The 5,789-nt window shown below is 38.0% G+C and overlaps 1 pseudogene across 1 annotated transcript; it reads left to right on the top strand.

The window, feature by feature from the left end:
- The first annotated feature begins 928 nt into the window (after positions 1–928).
- On the top strand, positions 929–5,572 carry LOC149050938 (uncharacterized; annotated as a pseudogene). The gene is made up of 3 exons (XR_016183520.1): positions 929–3,174; positions 4,475–4,478; positions 5,074–5,572. The product of XR_016183520.1 is annotated as an uncharacterized LOC149050938 (transcript).
- Positions 5,573–5,789: the final 217 nt, after the last annotated feature.

Below are 5,789 nucleotides of genomic sequence, written 5' to 3'. Positions count from 1 at the left end.
GAGAACTCAAGTGAAAGAAAATCTGCCAGAAGAAGAGAAAGACTGCGAACCTCCAAGGAAAATAAAACGATGTCACAACAGGTAAGTTGTGTTACATCGCTGTTGCATTTTGGCTGGTTCGACTGAGATTTGTTACGTTTTCTTCTTTCCCTTTCTTCTTTTTATTCTTGATAATCAAATACTCGAAATCAAATAGCTAAGCAAAAATTTTTATCATTACAGCACACTAAATATGAGGTTGATATTTGTGGTACAAGACTGATTGAACTTCCAGTTCTTCGAAATGAGTTGAAATCTTGCTCAAGCTGCAAAAGAGGTAAGTTCCCGTAGGAGCCTTCAGAAATATTTTTCTCAAAAAGGAAAAAAAAAAGAGACACACAAAACAAAATAAGTCGGTAAAAATAATAGATCTTTTTATAAATCTCATATGAGTATATTAAAATGTTTGTCTCTGGTATTGTTATGTAAGGTGGGTAAAATAATTTTTAGGTAAAATAAAATATTTCAAAATATTACTAGTATTGTTTGACACAGTGCAGGAAACTTTTTTTAGCTATTGAGTATGAGCATTTAGACAGGCTCAAATATGACTTTTCTTGCTGGTCAAATTTCAGAGTACAATATCTTACCTCCTGTCATCTTGAACTTCCACTTTCTTAAATTGTTTGCTTTCCTCAAACTATTTGCTTCTATGCATAAATAAATGACTTTGATCACTAGGCCATTTATTGCACCCACAGGTCCATTATCCCTTACAAACATTATGGAAGAAAAACAAAGTGCTCTCAGTAGTATCTTCAGCATTAAGTGCAGCTTCTGTAGTCATGTAAATGAAGTAAAATCCTCTGCTGAACACAGAGCTGGAAGCCGTGGTCCTCTTGTTAACGATATCAACACAAGGGCAGTATTGGGATCCCTCCATGCTGGCATGGGGAATACCCACCTATTTACTCTCTAGAATGTACCAACAACGAATATTAACCTGCTTAAAAGAAAAGAAGGGAAAGAGAAGTTGGAAATGCCCTAGAGAAGGTTGCTACAGACAGCTGTAAATTTAAATTAAATTTAGAAAAACAAAAAAATTGGCGAGAAATCTTCTGGTCTGTCTGCAGACCATCGCCCTGGAGTAGCTGTCTCCTATGATATGGGTTGGCAAAAAAGGGGAAGGGGACACAACTCTGCAACTGGTCATGGGGCTGCCATGTGTCTCGCTGCTGGAAAAGTTGTGAGTTATTCCACAAGATGCAAGATGTGTCGAGTATGTAGCCATAACAAATTAACTGGGAAAGAAAAAAAGCATGATTGTTGAAATAATGACTATGGTCATCAAAATTAATGGAAAGAGAAGTTGCCTGTGAACTGTGGAGAAAAGCTCCTCAATCTGGAGTCAAATTTTCTATTTATGTAGGGGATGATGACTCAACAACCCTTGCAGACATAAAGAACAAAGTCCCTTATGGTGTTGAGAAATGGTCCGATGTTGGTCATGCCAAGAAATCCCTCAATACCAGATTATACAATCTTAAGAGACTGCTTCAAAGGATTGAATTGCTCAATTCTCAGTTCAAAGGTTATAAATTACATCACTGAGTGCTTCAGTTTTTGTGTCAGCCAAATGTGGGATATCCTAAATCTTTAAAGCAAGGTCTCAAAATCATTATTCCCCATGCCTTTGGGGAGCATACTTGTTGTAATGTTTCATGGTGTGGTTTCAAGCAAAATCCTGTTGCCTACAAACATACAGACTTGCCAAATGGCAAAGATCTCTTTGGAGATTCCCTAAAAATAGCCTTAAGTGACATTCTGGACCAATATTCTACTGACATTGTAGTGAACAAACTGACCCCACGTGCTAATTCACAGAGAAATGAAAGTCTTAATAGCACCATTTGTTCTTAGAACTCCAAAACTCATTTTTATGGAGGCAGTGAAAGTAATGATTTTTGAGTAGCATGTGGGGTGGCACAAACCAATATTGGATACAACTACATTGGAAAAACATTAGAGATTCTTAATATTGAGCTTGGTTCTGTCTATGAAAGAGATGCTGAAGCAATGGACAAGAAGGTTTTTTATGACAAACAAAAAAAAGAAAAAAAGAAATTCAAGAGAAGGCGTAACCAGTTATCTTAACAAAAAACCTCGCAAACACTCAGGAGGGAAGTCAGTGAAGGGGTCACCTATGAGTCTTCAGCAGGTCTAAATTTGGACCCAACAAATCATCAAACAGTGTCAAAAAATGTATTTGAAATACCTACAGAAATATCACTCACTGAGCTAAAAGGATAAATGAAGAAATAACACCACCCTACACTATAAGGCCAAAGATTGTGCACTTACAATATGATTCAAAACAGAAATATCAATTCGTTATCTTTGACACATAAACGACTTGCACAGGGAAGCTAGCTGAGATGTGCAAACTGTCTGCTGTAAGTGGAAATGGGAAACATGAATTCTCCATTTACATTCTCCCAAAAGCAACATGTTACAGTGCCTACCTTGTCAATGGCATGACCATAAAGACCATAAAAGGAGTAAGGACATTGTGCCAAGGAAACATTCCTGTCGAAAGTATAACCATAGAGGAAGCACTTGGTGACTTCCTGACTCTTATAACTAAAGTCAAGTCTTCTGAGCGACATGAAAATCAAATAACTGTTTTAATTGGTCATAATTGGGCAACGTTCGATGTCCCTACTCTCCTAATAAATAGTGAGGAAAACTTCAAGGATGGCATTACTGACATGAATGTCTACTTTGCGGATAGTCTACATCTGATGAAAAAACTGATTAAAAACAAACATAAAGCACTTGAGCTCGATTCTAGTGGATACTGCAAACCAAACCAAAGCAACTTTTATAACCGTTTGTTCAAGGAACAATTTGACGCCCATGATGCTTTAGAAAATGCCAGGGCGCTGAGAAAAATTCTTTTTGGATCGTCATTAAGCCTCTCCAGGAAAAACATCGTTGAGAATTCCAGTATCATCAGTGCTCCCCACGCAGTGGCAAACATGCTCTACCTAGATCAACGCCACGAACTTCTTCTAACATTCAGTGACAACTTGTTCAACGTAACCGACACCGGACCAATTAAAAGATCAATGGCACAAAACATCACTGACAGTGATCTCTCTTACGATGACCTTCGCAAACTGTTCACAAGGTTTGGTAGAAGAGGACAAGCGACTAAATACAGGAATGGCTCCGACCTGTGATTGGATGATAAAAATAGTAAAAGTTCATAAGTTATATCTTAACTCCTTGCACGTGAGTATTGTTAACCGCGTTTACCGAAGCGGAACAATGAAATATCGATGCGAAAACACCGACGTGTCAAACAAGAAATGGCTACTTACATAACGAAGATAAGGCAGAGTCTATCTTCTTCAGCTAGGTCGTATTCCGGCGATAAAAAAGTCATCCGCTGCCAATTTCCGCTGACAAAACTAATTTAGACTGTCTAGGCGGACGACCAGAGACTGGAGCCATTCCTGTATTTCACCGCTGACAGGAATGGCTCCAACTCATGCGTATATTAATTTTTTGGTTCTGGCTAAATAATTTATATACAGATAAAAAGTGAAAGAGCTATTTATTAGTTTCTTCTTATGTTGAAGTCTACAGTGCTTGCAAATGAAGCCCTCTTTTATTTCTACAGGGCCATGTAGTTTCTAAGTTTTAAAATAATGCAGCAAGTGCATACCATGTTTGAAAGATCACGCAAGGTTGCGTGACGCTGCCATCGATGTTTTTAATTTACAGTATGCTCTACTGGAAAAGTATGGTTTGCCCGCAATCGAGGGAATTTTTTTCGCGGAAACGGATTTTCTAGGTAATTGTTCACATGAAGGACAAACCCATTCATCGGATTCTTGATCTATTTTTGCACAACACCCAAAGGAAGAAAGTCGCGGATTAATTTTGTTTGGTAATTTCTAACAACTCCACTAGACCTAAAAAAGGAAAAAAAAAAAAAAAAAAAGTGTCTTACCAGTTAAACCAGTGGCAGTAGCCCTCGCACTGAATCATATCGAAGTACCTTGACTGTTTGCAGTGATAGCACAACCAATCTTCGAACAGTTTTTGGCTATAACAAGAAAGAGTAAAATGATTTTATAAAACATGTTCCAAAATTAATGAAGGCTGTTCATCACATGACATAGTATTGGAACGAGTATATCTCATTAGTTATCGTATCACACTACTGTTTTAGACAAGGTATTTATACCACTTAAATTTAAGAAAGAATGAGTGGACCATAAACTACATTTTCTGTACGAGCCATCCTAACCTAATTTGCCAACTGCTTTCCAGGCATCATCTGTAAAAAACCTCTTCAATTTTTCAAATTTGAAAATTTTCAGCTAAAACCACGGCTCCCAAAAAATATTTCTCATCTTGCCTAATAAATTTTCAAAAGAAATTTTCAAATTTTCACAACTTTGCCTATTCCTGCTCGTAGGTCCAGGTAAGCCCTTATGGTCACTGGTCATAGCTGCTAACAATGGTTTATAACTATACGCGTTTAGTGTTACCTCGTAAAACTCCCCGAAGAAGTTACGAGAGTTAGACGAAACGCGTCAGAGAATAAAGAAGTTTTACAACTACTGTTCGTACAGCACTGCTCACCATTTTAGTTTTAAATTTTTAAAATTTTTGTTTTAAAAATTACTAAAAATTTATTGAAAAAAAAATAATAAACGTTTGAGTCGGAGCTATTCCTGTCAGCGGTGAAATACAGGAATGGCTCCAGTCTCTGGTCGTCCGCCTGAACTGACCAAATGAGTTTTGTCAGCGGAGATTGTTAGCCGATGACTTTTTCATCGCTGGAATATCGCTGAACGACCTCGCTGAATAAGAAAGGCTGCCTTCGCTTCGCTACGTAAGTAATCATTTCTTTTTTTACAGATCGGTGTTTTCACTCGCATTGATATTTCATTGTTCCGCTTTGAGACACGCGGTTAACAATACTCACGAGCAAAAAGTTAAGATATAACTTATTAACTTTTACTATTTTTATCATCCAATTACAGGTCGGAGCCATTCCTGTATTTAGTCGCTTGTTAGAAGAGGACTAGCCGCCATATTGTCTAAGCCACCAACAACTTCATCGGCGAAGACAACACGAGTCACACCGACGAAGAGGATATTGGCCGCCATCGTTAGACACTTCGAAGAAATCAGCAACGAAGAATAAGGAGAGATGCCCGAAAAATCTCAGGCATAATGTTTTACCTAATAGAAGACTCACAATCTCTAAACGAACATTCCGATCGAAGCGCCAACCAACGCGTGTTTTCCATTTCAAACTTTCGCTCGTTGTTTTTCAGTAAAAATATGGCTAATATAGTCAGAAGCTGGAAGTATATCTTTCAAGGTGGGCCCGAAAGGCTGTCTTTAACGACTGCTGAATGACTTTCTGAGCAGTAAACGTTTCTGAACATCAGATCGGATGCAGTAGGAGCTCGCGCGAGCACACGCAATTGTCAGCGGTAGCCGTAACAGATCATGAACAACTGTCGATATAATGGCATCCGGATTTTTAAATGCGCGAGAACGTGCGTGGGAATTGCTAGACTCACGAAAGCTTTTGCATGAAAAAAATGTCCGGTGACCCCTTCTTTTTAATGTTCCAATATAATAATAACATTGGAAGGAATCATCAGAAAAAAATTAGGAAATTCTACGGAAAGACATTTGCGATGCGTGAAAATTGCCTTTTTCTAAATTCTCAAAAATTCCGCTCCATATAATTTTTTTAAAGTCTTTGTGCATTTTCCGTT

This window comes from Pocillopora damicornis, chromosome 2 (assembly GCF_964200805.1).
Source record: "Pocillopora damicornis chromosome 2, jaPocDami1.2, whole genome shotgun sequence".
NCBI classification, from domain to species: Eukaryota; Metazoa; Cnidaria; class Anthozoa; order Scleractinia; family Pocilloporidae; genus Pocillopora; species Pocillopora damicornis.
This window is presented reverse-complemented; position numbering and strand designations above follow the sequence as displayed.